This window comes from Miscanthus floridulus, chromosome 2, assembly GCF_019320115.1.
Source record: "Miscanthus floridulus cultivar M001 chromosome 2, ASM1932011v1, whole genome shotgun sequence".
Lineage (NCBI taxonomy): Eukaryota > Viridiplantae > Streptophyta > Magnoliopsida > Poales > Poaceae > Miscanthus > Miscanthus floridulus.
The window spans coordinates 110,721,349-110,739,971 of NC_089581.1; positions in this window are offsets into that span (position 1 = coordinate 110,721,349).

The window sequence follows — 18,623 nt, forward strand, 5'->3', positions numbered from 1 at the left end:
AATAATAAAAAAATGAATTTAAAACCTATCTACTTGCTAGGATGCAATGCAAGGAGCAAGGTTATATGATGCTAAAAGATACTACTTGTAAGATTACATTAAAAGTTATCTTGCCCTTGCAAATGTCCCCATGTGGTATTATGGATTTAAGCCTTGCTTCCTATAAATTCTCCCCATTACATAGGTGAATGCATAATCTATTATCCTCCCTTTCTCGGACCATTACTATAAATTAATGCTTGCTTTTGGTCCTCTAAATTCTCCCCCTTTGGAATCAAACACCAAAAAGGAAGACATTAGTAGCACAAGGGAGGGTCAAACTTTGTGATCCTTTGTGTGTAGAGTGAAATAGATCATAAAATTTGACTCTCACATTATATAGACTAAGCTCCCCCTAAATATATGCATACATATGATAGAAGGCAAAGCATATGCATAATTGGCAAAGTATTGCACAAGGGAATTTAATCTATATAATGCACAGAGAAAATATATAAATATCAAAATGAAATCAACATGATGATATTGATTTAGAAATACCACATGTAGAAATCAATTTGATTTTTACCACTTGCAATAGGTGGTGGATATTTGAAGTATGATGCTTAACTCCGGGGACTCCATTTTCCTTGCAATGAGACTACTACACACATGATAAGCTTGAAAATGTGTTAATCTCAAAGTATCCAACTTGTAGAGTAACCCCCCCTAAATTTGTGCACACAAGTGTGGAATACTTGTAGAAAACGTGCACATTGATTTTAGAAAAATAAATACCACTTGAAAGATGACATCATATGATGTGAGAGTCATTTTCGAAGGTGATATCGGGGAGAGATTATCTACAATTTGGACTTTGGCACATATTAGATGAACAATTGTAAGACAAGCTATGTGCCATGCTCCTAAACAATTTTAAACCATATAGGATTGCTCCAAGGAATAAGAATGAAACCGAGCAAGCCTACCATATGAAATACCTAGTGTATGCATGACAAAATATATAAGAATGCAAATGCAAACCTAGGCATGCAGAGTAACTAGATGCTAAAAGATACCAATTGTAGGAAAAATCAAATCTAATACCAATTGAAATAATTTGAATCTAGTTATCTAACATGGGAAAGAGAATTTGGGTCCATAGTATTCACTAACCCACTTAGCAATGTCTTTGTCCATCATGATGCACCCCATGAAATGCATCCACACTTTGCGAAGTCTCCAAATTCCTGAAATCCATAGGATTTCTCACTTCCCTTTCGGGATCCAAACCTTTTTGGGGCTCTTCATGTTGGAAATGATTTCCTTTGGCACCCAAAAGCGTTTGGCCCCATTGTTGGCTTGCTTGTTCACCTTGATGGCCACCACCTTGTCATTTTTCTTTTTCTTCAAGAGATAAGGTGCGGAGGCCTTCTTGTCCACCTTGTTGGTGTAGGTGTTGGAGAGCTTGCTTGTTTGCTTCTTCTCTTTCTTCTTTGCTCCTCCCCATTCTTCACCTTGCACTCGTAGGACTTGTGACCTTCCTTGTGGTACATGTAGCAAACCATGGTTTGTCCTTCGTCAAGCTTCTTCACTCCCTTGACGGTGTTATCTTGATAAAGTTGGGCTTGCTCCGCCTTTCCTTTCACTTGAGTCAAGTCCTTGGTGAGACGAGCTACTTCTTGCTTGAGTGGCTCATTCTCCTTTGCAACCTCTTGTGTGCATATATCTACAACAACTTTCTCAACACAAACTTGGTTGCACAAAGGTGAGTCTAAACATAAATCATTATAAGAAGTAGAGGCATCCTTTTTAGACATGTTAAAGATAGAACTTTTCTTTTTAGATGCCTTGGTGGGAGTTGTATTAACGGCTTCAAGATTAGCAACTTTATTAGTTAGCTCATCACAATGTTTGCACATGGTTTCCATTTTTGCAAGCAAACTTTTATAACCATCTTGTGAGCTAGCTAACTTTTCTTTTAATTTTTCATTTTTCTTTACAAGTTGCTCATCATTGATTGTGCATGCATTTGTTGTTGCACTAGCCTTAAGTTGCTCAATTTTAGTAGATAGTTCAACATTGAGATTAGCAAAATTCTCATATTGTTCAAGCAAAGTTTTATAAGCTTCTTGTGAACTATCTAGCTTTTCTTTTAAATTTTTGAACTTCTTTTGTTGACTAGTGCAAATTTTAGCATACTTAAGATTTTGTTGCACAATTTTATCATAAGAAGGCATATCATCATCACTATCACTCTCACTAGAGGATGAGCTTTCATTACCTCGTGCCATAAGGCACACATGAGAAGAGCTTGATGATGAGTGCTTACGACCTCGCCTCTTGTGATGGTGTTCTTCTTCACTTGAAGAATCATCCCATGATCTTATTGATGTGAGGGCTTGGTTCTTGAACGCCTTCTTTTTGTCTTGAGTGTGGGCTTGTTTGGACAAACTTCCACAAAGTGCCCCAACTCGCCGCATCCATAGCATCCTCTCTTTCTTTGCTCATTTCTTTGATTGGTAAAAATGAGATCTTGAATTTGGATGGGCACACCCTTGACATTGAGCCTTTGGATCATCTTATCCACCTTGTTGATTAATTTGATTGATTCTTCATCAAGGTCGAAGGTGGAGGAGGAAGATTGATCATCATCACTTGAATCTTCATCATCATCATCGTCGTCCTCATCTTCTTCTTCATCTTCACTTGAGGAGCTTGAGCTTAAGCTTGTCTCAACTTGCTTGCCCTTCATCTTCTTTTTCTCGCTACATGCGAGAGCTTTGCCTTTGCTTGATGAAGAAGCTTCTTCTTGACCCATCTTACGTGACATTTTAAATGCCACTATCTTGCCAATGACTATGCCCAGGGTCATGGTGCTCAAGTCCTCCATATTGTGAAGAATGGTGATGATGCTTGCATATTTCTTTTGTGGTAGCATGGAGATGATCTTCCTCACGATGTCCGCATTATCTAGCTTTATTAATCCTATTGAATGGAGCTCATTGATAATTAGATTCAAATGAGAATACATATCATGAACAAGCTCATCATCATTCATTGTAAAGAAATCATAATTTTGTTTAGCTAGACAATGTTTTTGCTCATGGACATTACTTGTGCCGTCATGGAGCTCTTGGAGTTTTAACCAAATTTCATGTGCCGTATTTAAAGTGAACACTTGGTTAAACACATCCATGCTAAATGATTCAAACAAGCAATTTTTAGCTCTAGCATTGAAATGCATTTCTTTTTCATCACTCTTTGTGGGTTTTTCGGGATTTTTGATGGGTTTCATCCCGTCACGAGTGACTCTCCATACACCCAAATCAACCACCTCAAGGTGGCAAGCCATTCTAGCCTTATAGTAAGGGAAGTTAGTGCCATCAAAGTGCGGAGGCCTAGAGGTATCCATCCCAACCACTCTAAATAGCGTCGGCTCAACGACGGTTAAGCCAAAGGTCCAAATTGAGCCAACTGGCTCTGATACCAAATGAAGGGAACCATGACGCCTAAGAGGGGGGGTGAATGAGGTGACTTAAAATTCTAACTCTAAACTATGGCCTCCTTTTTCTAACCTTAGTAAAAGATAAACTATCTAGATGTGCAACTATGATTTTGCTAGTGTATTGCTTTCTCTACAACAAAAGGAGTAATACAATCAATGTAAATGCAGAAGCTAAAGAGCAAGGTAGAGATATGCAAACTCCTGTCGACAACTCTGGTATTTTTACCGAGGTATCGAGAAGCACGCAAGCTTCCCCCTAGTCCTCGTTGGAGCCCCTCGCAAGGAATCCCTCGCCAGGGCCAAGCTCCCGGTCGGGTAACTCCATGGATAGCCTCAGGCCTTCCCCACGCGCAAGTGGATCTCTGACATGCCTTCCGGCAAGCCTCTCCCGGATGCTCCCCGCCATCTTCACTATCAAGCTTTTGGCCAAAACGCCGCGGGCCTTGTTCCCTCCGGTACACGGTGGCGGCCACACCACAACCGCGGTTGGTGTGATCTCGCAAGACTATAAGCCCCGCTAATGTACAACAATGGTGCTTACAAACACCGAGTGGTAAGAGGTATGCAAACCTCACTAAACATTAGGCCTAAACCTAGAGCAAGCGCATAAGCGGTGGTCTAATCAACCTAAGCACTTTGCAAAGCACCTACGCTAATCACCTAATGAATCACTAAGCACTATGCAAGTGGAGATCACTAAAATAGTGTATCAACACCCTTGGTATGTTTCCTCAGCTCCACTTGTCTCATTTGGCCGGTTGGAGATTGTATTTATAAGCCTCACTGAGAAAGTAGCCGTTGGGGACGAAATCCCGCTTTTCTGCTACTGACCAGACGCTGATCACGTCCTGACCGGACACGTCCGTCGTCCCGGCCGTTGGAGCCACGATCTACTGATCGGACGCTGCCAGCGTCCGGTCACATGCCACCAAACGTGTCCGGTCGCAAATTCGCCGCTCTGGAACCTCTCTGTACTCGATCGAATGCTGTTGTCCTACGTCCGGTTGGTTTGCGGCCAGTGTTCGGTCCAGCGTCCGGTCGTTGCTGCTGTTGCCGAGCCTCCTGATCGGAGCGTCTGGTCGCTTTTCTCCAGCGTCCGATCCAGCGTCTGGTCACCTTTGTGAGCTTGTTTCTTCATGATCTTGCGTGCGTCTTGGTTCCTATCTTCATGCTTGGACTTTGCTTGATATCTTAGGTCTTCTCTTGTGCTCCTAAGGTCTTCTTTGAGGTGTTGATCATCGGATCATCACGTCGCCTTTGTCCTAGTCACATCTTGCATCCTATTGAACTACAAAACAATCACTTGTAAATTCATTAGTCCAATTTGGTTGTGTTGGTCATCAAACACCAAAATCCAAAGCAAATGGGCATCGGGTCCATTTTCCTTACAAGCTATGGTGGTACCTAGACTCTGGCACCAGCAACCACATGACGGGCTCAAAGGCAACCTTCTTTGAGCTCGACGACGATGTTACCGGTACGGTGAAGTTTGGTGACGGCTCAAGGGTGGCAATCCAAGGGCGCGACACCATCATCTTAAGGTACCAGAACAGGGAGCACCACATGCTAATGGATGTATATTACATCCCACAGCTGCGTTCAAGCATCATCACCATTGATCAGCTGGATGAGAGCAGTAGCGAGGTACTGATCAAGGATGGAGTCCTTAGGATCAGGTGATGAGGACATCGCCACGCTGGACACACTGACGCCATGGTCTTCCCCAAGTTGCAATTCGTTCCCAACTCAGCTGCCACGTCACCCTCGGATTCAGCAGACACGTCGTCACTGTTTCGGTCATAACTTCCTCATACGACGTCGAAACGGGCCGTTCTTGGATGCGTTGGAAAGGGGACGACGACGCCGTCGTTTTGGATCTGGTCCCAGCTCCAGAAGGTCCGTGGATCATTCTGTGTGACCACGGCAAGGTGCTGCGTCACCTATTTGGGCCAACTTGGCCATGTATCGTGTCGGGCCTTAAGCCCAAGTTGTGGGCGCCCAACCCCTGGCCGTCCCCAACCCTAGGTCGAGTCTTAGACTATAAACACAGCCGCCGCCACTGCTACACAATTGGGTTTTGTTTAGAGTTTAGTTTTCCATCGAGAAACTGAATCGTTCATTGTAACTGTGGTGACAAATCCTTTTACAATGATCCAGGGCCCCCGTTCTTGATCTCCTCCACTGTGTCGATTAGTCCTTTGGAACCGAGTTCTTGAACCCTCTATTGATATTCGCGACATTCATATTTGCAATTTCAGATTGCGTGTTTTACCTTCTTGCTTGTGCTCTTCGATTCGCTTGCAGGAAAAGCCTTCTTGGTGAGGTCAATCAAGTTGTGCTTGGTTGATAACCAACGGAGCAGTGGTGTAACGGTTGCAGGGTTCGAATCGCGTCTGATTTGAAGCCGGATCGCCAACGTCGAGATCTCCACAAATCGAACTTACCGGCTACCTCTCGGAAGATCGGGCCTGTACTTATCAATTGGTATCAGATATTTCAGGTTTACCGCGAGGTATAATCTCGTTTGCCTTAGATTCATATTTGTTCATTACCTAGAGTCCACAAAAAGCCCAAAAATATTTCAATTTCCGCTGTCCTATCGCCCTTTGTGCCTTTGCAATTTCGTTTCAGATTCGTGTTGTTGAGTTTGTGTCCGTGGTCGAGTCTTGTTGCTGGTTTAGGATTGTGTTCGTGGTCGTAGTTCAATCGCCCGTTGCTGTGATTTTTGTTTTCCGCCGCTATCCCATCCACCGTTCCCAAACAACAAGTCGAAGCCACCACATTACTCGACTTGCCCCGCTAGCCGCCTTGTGTAACTTCTCGCCGCCGCGCAAACCCTAGATAGGTTGCCAGCCGCTCTTATTTTGCCTGCATCGCAGCCCTCCTTACATCCTCAGGCGAATACCTACTGCTGTTAGTCACAGTGACGATCCTGTGATCGGTGATAGAGTTTAGGGACGCTTTGCCCTAACTGCCGCCGCCGTGTTGTGCCTCCCGGAAAACATACTTTGAGATACCTTCGGTAAAACAGGCATAACTTTTCGCTCGTTTATCAGAAAAATCTGAAATTTTTTGAGCAGCTTCTTGACACCATTTGGAGCCGACCCAAACTCGGCTTCGCCCTGTTTGGTTTCGTCAAAATTGCCAAAAAATTCAGGAAAATAAAGAAAAAAAATTGTCAAGTTTTTGCACGCTTTTCAGAGAACGTGCTGAATTTCTGTAGACCACATCCCACCTCAGTTGTAGGTGCCAATTTTTGTGGTTGTATCTTTTGTGATCCTTGTTCAGAGAAAAGTATAAAAAAATAGTAAGAAAAAAAAATTTTGTTTCCTACTAGTGCCTTTTGGAAAAATTCAGGAAAAAGGAGAAATCCGGGCTATTTGCTTGTTCTGTGAGTTCTTTCGATCGTCCTTTGTTTTCACCTTGTTGCGCTACGTCTCGACACGTCTTAGCCAGCACCTGTGATTTGTACTTTGGATCCGGATTGAACAATCATTAATCTGCATTCGTTAATTGCTAATCCTTGCTGTCATATTGTGTGCCTACCCATAGCTCCACATATTCTTCTGTCAGCACAGGTTCATCTTGCAACTGTTACCCACGCTCCACAACAGATTGCTTCGCCACTTTGGTTTTGCTCCTGTTTGGCGTTGGTAAGAATACAGGCAAGACGGTGGTAAGCCGCTTGTGATTTTGCATTCCACTTTCACCACCATCACCACCACCACCACTTGTTTCCTTTTAGTTGATAGGGATAATACTTTGGTGTTGTCTTTTTCTATCTTCTAACCATGGCAGGAACTCCGACGGACTTCAATGAGTGCGTGTCCAAGGGCGAGCTTACAACGTTCATGACTGAACAACGCAATCTTATGACTGAGCTGACGCGCAACGTGAACAATCTGGTCACCCGCATTGAACAGCTTGAGCAACGCCCTCCACCTTATCGTGCTGATGATGAAGATGCGGATGCTTTTCGTGATGAAGATGCGTATGCTGACGGTGGTGGCCGTCGCCGCCTCAACTTCAATCGTCGCGGCATGGGAGGTAATAATCATGGTAATAATGATCCTTTTGCTAAAATTAAATTTAGTCTACCTTCTTTTGCTGGTAATATTGATCCAGAGGCATATTTAGATTGGGAGCTTGCTGTTCAACAAAAATTTGATTCTCATAATGTTCCTCCTGAGCATAGAGTTAGACTTGCTACTAGTGAGTTTACTAATTTTGCTTTGTTCTGGTGGAGTGATCTTTGCAATGCTAATAATGTTGCTGCTGTGCCTCAAACTTGGAATGTTTTAAAGCAACGTATGAAATCTCGTTTTGTTCCTCCTTATTACCAACGTGATTTACGTTTGAAACTACAAACTTTAAAACAAGGTGATAAAGGAGTAGAAGCATACTATCAAGAATTGCTTATTGGTTTAGCACGTTGTGGTATAAATGAAGATGATGATGATGCTAGTGCTAGATTTTTTGGTGGTTTAAACCATGATATACAGAACATACTTGATTACAAAGAATGGCGCAATTTTTCCTAATTGTATCATCTTGCTATTAAGGCCGAACGAGAAGTACAGGGACGCAAACAACACCAGCCTTTCAGGTCTAACAATGGGAGGAATTTTCAGCAGCGTTCCGAGCCGGAGACGCCCAAGCTTCCTGTTGCACCACAGCCATCTACACCTCCATTTTCTTCCGGGGTAAGTAAATTGTCTAATGTGCAGTTTCCACAGCTGAAGAAAGGTGGAACTCCGGGTGCTTCTACTAGCTCCTCCTCGTCCAGCTCTAAAATCATTTGCCACCGATGCAAAGGCATGGGACATGTCATGAAGGAGTGCCCCAGTCGTCGCGCTTTCATTGCTACCGAGGATGGATATGTAAGTGCTAGTGATGTTGAAGATGATTTAGCCCTTGCTGCTAACATTGATGCAGATCCCACCTAGGGCGATCAAGACAAGGAGACCATCACCATTGACTCCGTGGCTGCTGCAGCGGACTACCCTAGCCTTCTTGTGCAGCGTGTGTTGAGTACACGTGTGGGACATGAAGAAGAGATGAAGATCCAACGCCACAATTTGTTCCACATGTATCTCATTGTGCAGGGTTGTCGTGTTCTCACTATCATTGATAGCGGGAGTTGCAACAACTTGGTGAGTTCAGATTTGGTTGACAAGCTTGGCTTGACCACACGACAACATTCGTATCCATATAAACTTCAATGGTTCAATAATAGTGGTAAGACTAAGGTAACTAAATCAGCACGCATTAGCTTTTCATAGGCTCTTATCATGATACTGCTGATTTTGATGTTGTCCCTATGCAAGCTTGTTCCATTTTGTTAGGTCGCCCATGGGAATTTGATAATGATGCTTTACACCATGGTAGAACTAATACATACACTATCATACATAAGGACAAGAAAATTACATTGCTGCCTTTGTCTCCTACGAATATTATTAAACATGCTAATGAGATAAAAAATAAACCTCCAACAGACATTGCTAAAAATAATGGGATTAAGTTAAAAGGAGGTGTTTTTCTTGCTACAACTCCTGCTACTGCTGAGTTATGTGATAATCCTGATGCACCATGTTATACTATGTTTTGTCAACCTTTTATGTCTGGTGCATTGCCTGCTGTCACTAACCTTTTGTAGGAGTTCGCTGATGATGGGATGGAGTCGAGGACGACTCCAATTCTACAAGGAGGGGATGATGAGGACATCGCCAAGATGGAGTCGAGGACGACTCCAATTCGAGAAGGGGAGGATGATGAGGACATCGCCACGCTGGACACACTGACGCCATGGTCTTCCCCAAGTTGCAATTCGTTCCCAACTCAGCTGCCACGTCACCCTCGGATTCAGCAGACACGTCGTCACTGTTTCGGTCATAACTTCCTCATACGACGTCGAAACGGGCCGTTCTTGGATGCGTTGGAAAGGGGACGACGACGCCGACGTTTTGGATCTGGTCCCAGCTCCAGAAGGTCCGTCGATCATTCTGTGTGACCACGGCAAGGTGCTGCGTCACCTATTTGGGCCAACTTGGCCATGTATCGTGTCGGGCCTTAAGCCCAAGTTGTGGGCGCCCAACCCCTGGCCGTCCCCAACCCTAGGTCGAGTCTTAGACTATAAACACAGCCGCCGCCGCTGCTACACAATTGGGTTTTGTTTAGAGTTTAGTTTTCCATCGAGAAACTGAATCGTTCATTGTAACTGTGGTGACAAATCCTTTTACAGTGATCCAGGGCCCCCGTTCTTGATCTCCTCCACTGTGTCGATTAGTCCTTTGGAACCGAGTTCTTGAACCCTCTATTGATATTCGCGACATTCATATTTGCAATTTCAGATTGCGTGTTTTACCTTCTTGCTTGTGCTCTTCGATTCGCTTGCAGGAAAAGCCTTCTTGGCGAGGTCAATCAAGTTGTGCTTGGTTGATAACCAACGGAGCAGTGGTGTAACGGTTGCAGGGTTCGAATCGCGTCTGATTTGAAGCCGGATCGCCAACGTCGAGATCTCCACAAATCGAACTTACCGGCTACCTCTCGGAAGATCGGGCCTGTACTTATCATCAGGGACCGGGAGCAGCGACTTCTCGCCAAGGTGAAGAGGTCCCTGAATCGGTTGTACCTACTCGACCTGAAGGTAGAGCAGCCGGTGTGCCTAGCGGCAAGGCACACCAAGGAACCATGGCTATGGCATGCCCGATTCAGACATCTCAGCATCGACACGCTTAGTTGGCTAGAGAAGATGGTCCAAGGGCTACCCCATATCAAGCACAGAGGCGAGCTATGTGACAGTTGCCTAGCCAGGAAGCAGAGGAGGCTACCATTCCCAAAAGCGACCAAGTATCACGCGGAGGACGCTCTCGAGGTCATCCATGGCGACCTCTACGAGCCGATCACGCCAGCCACAAATGGTGGTCGGCGGTACTTCCTCCTGCTCGTGGATGATTGCAGTCACCACATGTGGCTGCAACTCCTGACGAGCAAGGATGAAGCGGCGGCGGCGATCAAGAAGTTCAAGATGCGCGCGGAGGCCGAGAGCGGCAAGAAGCTCCGCATGCTGAGGACTGATCACGGCGGCGAATTCACTTCGGTGAAGTTCATTGCGTACTGCGTGGATCAGGGTGTGGTGCGACACCACACCACGCCGTAATCGCCACAACAGAATAGCATGGTAGAGCGATAGAACCAGACGGTGGTCGGCATAGCCCGATCTATGATGAAGGCCAAAGGCATGCCGGCAAGGTTCTAGGTTGAGGTGGTGACCACGGCGGTGTTCATCCTCAACCGTGCTCTAACCAAGGCCCTGACGGGCAAGACGCCATTCGAAGCTTGGTATGGGCGCAAGCCGAGCGTGTCCTTCCTCCGAACATTCAGTTGCATCGGCCACATTAGGAAGACGAAGCCGATCCTCACCAAGCTGGAGGATAGGAGCACACCGATGGTGTTCCTGGGCTACATAGAGGGTACCAAGGCGTACCGGCTCTATGACCTACGCGGAGACAAGGTACTTGTCTCATGCGATGTTGTGTTCGACGAGAAGGTGGCTTGGGACTGGAACAGTCTGAGCATGGAGGAAGCTGGCGGCTTAACCAGCACCTTCGTCGTTGAGCACTTGGTCATCCACGATGGTAGAGACGCTGGGGGAGAGGTGCCGAGCACTCTAGCAGCAGAGCCGAGCACTCTTGGGGCGGTGCCGAGCACTTCATGAGGGATGCCAAGCACTCCGGGAGTGGTACTGAGAGGTTCTGCAGTGGTGGCGACCACTCCAGGACGGGTGCCAAGCACTCCCGTAGCAGAGCCAAGAGGTCTTGCTGTGGTGCCGACCACTCCAAGAGTGAGGCTCAACACTCCTACAGTGATGCTGAGCACTATAGGAGTTATGACGAGCTTTCTAGGAGTAGTGTCGAGCACTGCAACCGGGGTGCTGAGCACTCCAGGTGCTGTGCCGAGCACTTTGGCAGAACAGGGAACTCCATCGATGTTGATCGAGTTCGCCTCACCTCCAAGTGACATCACTGAGTCTGTGGATGCTTTCCACGAAGGTGAAGAGGTGTGGTTCCGAAGGCTGGATGATATCGTCGGCGGTACAGGGCCCTCAGGCCTGGCTGGTCTGCTGCTCAATGACCAAGAGCTGCTGCTCGTCAGTGCAGAGGAACCACCCATGTTCGCGCTGGCGGAGCACGATGGAAACTGGCGACGGGTGATGCTGGAGGAAATGAAGACGATCATGGAAAACGAGACATGAGAGCTCGTCGATCCACCTTCAGGATGCCATCCTATCAGCCTGAAGTGGGTGTACAAGGTCAAGCGGGACGAGCTTGGCGCCATTTTCAAGCATAAGGTGCGTCTCGTCGCCCGTGGTTTTATTTAGCGTGAGGGCATCGACTTTGAGGAAGTCTTTGCGCCAGTAGTGCGCATGGAGTCTGTACGTTTCCTACTAGCCTTGGCAGCAGCAAAGGACTGGCGTGTTCATCACTTGGATGTTAAATCGGCCTTCCTCAACAGCGAGCTGGCAGAGATGGTCTTTGTCACTCAACCTCTGGATTTCGCTGTCAAGGGAGTGGAGCATAGGGTGCTCCGACTGCACAAGGCTCTCTACGGGCTACGGCAGGCCCCACGAGTGTGGAATGCCAAGCTTGACGCCACGCTGGGCAAGCTTGGGTTCTAGCGGTGCGCAACCGAGCACGTGCTCTACACATGGCGACGGGGAAGGAAGAGCTTGTCGTCGGCGTGTATGTGGATGACTTGATCATCACCGGCGCGCGTGTGGAGGACATCGACAGCTTCAAGCGTGAGATGACGGCTCGTTTTTGGATGAGCGATCTCGGGGCACTCTCCTACTACCTCAGCATCGAGGTGAGATAGGGGAAGGAGGAACTCATACTCGGTCAGAGTGCGTATGCCTCGAAGCTGTTGGAGTGGAGCGGCATGGCTGAGTGCAAGCCATGCGTGACTCCGATGGAGGAGCGGCTGAAGCTAACGAAGGCCAGCACCGCGGCGAAGGTGGATGCAACACTCTGCCAGAGCATCGTCGGCGGTCTGCGCTACCTAGTCCACACGAGACCGGACATTGCGTTCGTCGTGGGCTACGTCAGTCGCTTCATAGAGGATCCCAGAGAGGATCAATGGGCTGTGGTGAAGCGGCTACTGCGCTACGTCAAGAGGACGATGGATCAGGGGGATCATCTTCTCCAAGACCAGCGAGAGTAGGCTGCAGCTCACTGTGTTCAGCGATGCAAACATGGCGGGGGACATCGACGGACGACGGAGCACCTCTGGCGTGCTCATCTTCCTCGGGTCGGCTCTAATTTCATGGCTATCGCTGAAACAGAAGGTGGTGGCGCTGTTTACGTGCGAGGCAGAGTACGTAGCGACGGCCATAGTGGCGTGCCAAGTTGTGTGATTGCGTCGGCTGCTGGGCGAGCTGACCGGTGCGGAAGCTCACCCACCAGCACTGATGGTGGACAACCAACCCACCATCGCGCTCGTGAAGAATCCGGTTCTCCATGACCGGAGTAAGCACATCGACGTGAAGTTCCACTTCCTCAGGGACTGTGTCGATGAAGGATAGATCATCATCGAGTTTGTCGAAATTGGTCGGCAACTCGCGGACGTCCTCACCAAGCCGCTCGAACGTCTTCAACTCACAGAGCTGAAGGAGATGATCGGCATGGAGGGGTACAAGGGATAGCAGTAGGATTAGAGAAATAATTGTTAGATAATCTATTGTTTCCTTGTCTGGACACACAGCAAGGGAAGACGACGCCGTAAAGGCTCTCTAGTGTGGTACTATAGCCGTTGTAGAAGGCAGGCGCCGAACGGCTCACCTGCCTCACTGTAGCCACAGCAGGGACAGGCGAAGAAGCCAGTCTTGCCGTGTTATTTAGTCACTGTAGCAGCATGGCAGCTGTACTAGGACTAGATGGATAGAGTTCAGATTTGTCATCTCCTATACAGGGTTTCGGTTAATGCTGGTGTTTGTACTGTGTGTATGTTCTGTTCTCCCTCTCTTCTTCTACCTCTGACCATAGTGCGTGGTCGGACAACGTCTGTCGTGCTCGGTAGTGGTCGACAAGACTGGTGAGTGATCGACTCACCTGAGCCGGTGATGCTGTGGGCTAACATGTAATGCAGCGCCAATGGATGGGCTGATCGACGTCATTCCATGTGAAGTCAAAGCTTTTCGTTGCAAATATTTGGGATTGCTGCTGCACATCAGAGGTCTGAGAAAAATTGATGTGCAGCCTCTGATTGATAGGATCGCCTCCAAGCTCCCGGCCTGGAAGGTGAACCTTTTGGACCGTTTCGGCCGTTTGCCTCTGGTTAACTCCGTGCTAACATCTATGCCAGTGCACTTTCTTACAGTATTTGCTTTAAAAAAGTGGGCAATAAGGAAGATCGATAGAATCGGACGATCGTTTCTCTGGAAGGGAGCAGCTTCGGCAAATGGGGGCCATTGTCTGGTTCAGTGGCCGAAAGCAACTAGACCAAAAATACTTGGTGGGCTTGGCATACTTGATCTGGAAAGGTTCAGCCGGGCGTTACGGCTCAGATGGCTTTGGCAAGAGTGGGCGAATCCAGAGAGGCCTGCGGCAGGGACTGCTGCTCCCTGTAATTCAGCGGACAGAGCGCTTTTCCGGGCATCAACAGTGGCAACGGTGGGCAGGAGGGACAAAGCCTTGTTCTGGCATTCGTCATGGCTTGATGGTCAAGCTCCCATTGACATAGCGCCTAATCTGTGTTCACCTTGGCCTGGAGGAAAAACAAAACAATAAAGGATGAACTAATCTACCAAGTCTGCATACCTGGCGCAGTTTAAGGGATCTTATACAACTATTTTGGCGAATTCAATTTGGAAGGCTCATGCTGAAGGAAAACTAAAATTTTTCGCGTGGCCACTGGTGCAGGCAAAAATTCTAACGGCCGATAAATTGGCACTGAGACATTGACCATGCAATCCAGTTTGCTCGCTCTGTGACTAGGAAGCGAAAACAGCGGTTCATCTTTGCATTCACTGCCCCTTTGCAAAGGAAGTTTGGGTGCTTGTTAAAAATTGGGTTGGAGAACATATTGTGGACAATGATGAGGATGTGCAGACATTGCAAACTTGGTGGGAGAAGTCAATGCAGGGGAGATCAGCAACCCAGCAAAAAACAACGGCAGCCATCTTGATGTACTCGGCCTGGAATATCTGGAAAGAGCGCAATCGGAGAACTTGAGGGGACAACACGAGCACCGGCCCAGGTGTTGGGGCTGATCAAGGAAGAAGTGGGTATCTTCAGATAGATAGTATTTGGTGTAGAGTTTCACCATGACTGTAAACTGCCAGAGGCAGTGAGCGCGGTCACCACGCGCATGACGTGGGCCGGCTGTAGAACGGGACGGTTTGCACAAGCCGCAACCTCTCTGATGTACAATACATACACATTGAGATCAATACAGCAAGGTGTTGGCTCCCATTCTCACATTCTACATGGTATCAGCTGCACGTGTCTCTTCCTCCTGTCTCTCTGCATCGCGCTCACCATAACCGCCACGCTCGGCGCCGGCGCCGGCGCGATCGCTGCTTCCTCCTTCCCCTGCACTCTCCTTCACGCGCTCGCCATGGATGTCAACCCGCTCTTCGACGCCGACGTCTCCGACGCCGAGTCTTCCTCTACTTCCTCCGTGGGTGGCGAGTCCTACACCGGCACGATTCCGGCCATCACACCTCCTACCTCCGCCGTCCTGCAGACGGTGAACATCAAGTCGCACGTTCCCGTCGTGCTCGAACTCACCGAGCCGAACTCCACCGAGTGGCGCACCTTCTTCGACGCGTTCATTGGCAAGTTCGGCTCGGCGACCACCTCTCCTCCCCTCCAACACCGGCACAGCGTCGCGATCCGGAGTGGCACGTCATCGGCCAGTGCATCCTCAGCTGGATCTACAACTCCGTCGCCAAGGACGTTCTCGCCATCGTCAGCGTCCCCAAGCCGACGGCGTACGTCATCTGGAACGCCCTCCAAGACCAATTCCGCGACAACGAGCTCCACCGCGCCGACTACTTGGAAGCTGAGCTCAGGAACCTCGTGCAAGGCGACATGGATATCTCCAAGTACACTGGCCGCCTCAAGCAGTTGTCCGACGCTCTACGTGACGTCGGGCAGCCCGTTAGCGAGACCAGCCAGGTGCTCAACCTGCTCCGAGGTCTCAGCTCCAAGTACTGCCATGCGATCCCGGCCCGGCGATCACCGCGAAGCAGCCGCCGCACACCTTCCTCTCCGCCCGCTCCTAGCTCCTCCTCGAAGAACACTACGACAAGGAGCATGAGAAGGCGGCTGCCCATCACGCCCTTGTGGCCTCTGGTGGATCTCGTCCTTCCGCTCCTTCCTCAGGTGATGGCGGTTCTGGATCCAGCTCGGGCGGTCAACAAACTGCCCCCAAGCCACCGGCCACGACCCACGGGCCCCCCTCTTGCCCTGACAACCGGCGCGGCCGTGGACGCGGTCGCGGCCGCGGTGCTCCTCCAGGCGGCTACAACTCCGGCTCCACTTCCGTTCGGCCTCCCTCAGCCTGGACGCCGGGCCTGAACCCATGGACTGGCATGGTTCAGGCATGGCCCGTGTCGTTCCGCGTTCCAGGCACTGGTGTACTCGGCTCTCGCCCCGGTCTGTCCCCACATCAGGCGTACTTCGCTGGCCAGCATCCACTTCCTCATGGCATCGCGCAGCCGCCTCCTCCGATGGACCCCTGGAATCATCAGGCGCTGCTTGCCGCGTTGAACGCGGCCAACACCACGACAACTGCTCCCCAGACAGTCGAGTGGTTCCTCGACACCGGCGCGTCCTCGCATATGGCCTCCAACGCCGATAACCTCTCTCATCCTACCCCCATCCCCCATTCTTTGCCTATCACCGTTGGCACCGGCGCCACGTTGCCGGTTACTCATCGGGCTTCTTCTGCTATTCACACCACCACCTCCCCACTTCTCCTCAACATCGTTCTTGTGTCTCCATCTTTGGTCAAGAATCTAATTTCAGTTCGCTCATTAACTCGCGATAACAATGTCTCGGTGGAGTTTGACCCTTTCGGTTTTTCTGTCAAGGATATTCCAACACGTTCGGTGATCCTCCGCTGTAACAGCTCCGGCGAGCTCTATCCTCTGGCGCCCTCACCGCCTGAGGCCCTCGCCGCCACCGCTCCCATGTCGACCTATGGCATCAACGGTTGGGTCATCCCGGTCATCGTGTCCTTCACCGGTCGCTCCAAAACCTCGAGTTCACCTCCACTGCTCCGCCGGAACACACCTGCGAGGCCTGTCAGCTCGGCAAGCACGTCAGGCTGCCATTTTCATCTTCTAGCTCAGTATCTTATGTGCCGTTTCAGATTGTCCACGCTGATGTCTGGACATCACCTGTAACTAGTTTCTCAGGATTCAAGTACTACCTTGTTCTCATAGATGATTTTACTCATTATGTATGGACCTTTCCTTTGCATAGCAAATCTGAAGTTCTTCAGTGTCTTCTGCATTTTCATGCTTATGTGTGCACTCAGTTCCAGATTCCTCTCATTGCTCTTCAAACTGACAACGGCAAAGAGTTTGATAATCATGCTCTACGCAGCTATCTTGCAACACATGGCATTGCCCTTCACCTTTCCTGTCCATACACCTCACCCCAAAATGGCAAGGCTGAAATAATCCTGCGTACACTGAATGACTGCATCCGCAGCCTCCTTCTGCACGCCGGCATGCCTGCATCCTTCTGGGCAGAAGCGTTGGCCACGGCCACCCATCTTCTAAACCTTTGGACTTGTCAGACCAACGGTATTCGCACCCCGTTTGAGCTTCTGCTAGGCACTCCTCCCTCCTATGATTCCCTTCAAGTGTTCGGTTGTCTTTGTGTCCCTAATCAAGCGTCAACCATACCTCACAAACTCAGTGCCCGTTCTACACTGTGTGTTCTACTCGGCTACCCGGCTGATCATCGAGGATACAGGTGTCTCGACCTTCGTACACGACGGGTTATCACATTCTGTCACGTCGTTTTCGATGAATCGGCACTCCTCCCTCCTACGATTCCCTTCGAGTGTTCGGTTGTCTTTGTTACCCTAATCAAGCGTCAACCATACCTCACAAACTCAGTGCCTGTTCTACACTGTGTGTTCTACTCGGCTACCCGGCTGATCATCGAGGATACAGGTGTCTCAACCTTCGTACATGACGGGTTATCACATCCCGTCACATCATTTTCGACGAATCTCAATTCCCCTTTCAATCCTCTTCTCTTCAGCCTAGAACGGCAACAGCTGGATGCGCTACAGTAACTGAATTGGACTCCCCAATTCTGATTCGGCAACCTGCAGCACATGCTCCACAGCTTGCCGCGCAACAGGAGCAGCCTGCCCCTAGCATAGCTATGCCAGGCACCAATCATTCCTCCCCTTCCACAGTCGCACCGGCATCGCCGATGCTCCCTGACCCCACCCCGTCCTCTGGGGCTGCCGTCATTGCGCCGCTACCACATGCGCCACCTGCACCAAATGCGCCGCACCCCATGATCACCCGAGGCCGAGCTGGTGTTTATAAGCCCAACCCTCGCTATGCCCTTACCTCTACTGCTCCCGCGATATCACCCATACCCACTTCTGCTCACACCGCACTGAAAGATCCACACTGGCACGACGCCATGGCGCTCGAGTTTGACGCATTGCAGCGCAATCGGACTTGGCGTTTGTTCGATCGACCGCCGGGCGCTAACGTTGTTTCAGGCAAATGGGTGTTCAAACATAAACTCAATCCTGATGGCACATTGGAGCGCTACAAGGCTCGAGGGTGGTGTGCGGTTTCACCCAGCGCGTCTGGGTGGACTTCGACGAGACATTTACTCCGGCTGTGAAGCCGGCGACCATACGCACGGTGCTCACCATTGTAGCTTCTCGGCACTGGGCGACCAAACAGTTGGATGTCTCAAACGCATTCCTCCACGGCAACCTCAAGGAACGCGTCCTGCGCCAACAGCCCACAGGGTTCGTCGACGCCGCTCGCCCCGACGCGGTCTGTCTCCTAGACAAGTCCTTGTACGGACTGCGGCAAGCACCTCGCGTGTGGTTCACCCGCTTCGCCGACTACGTCATCAAGCTTGGC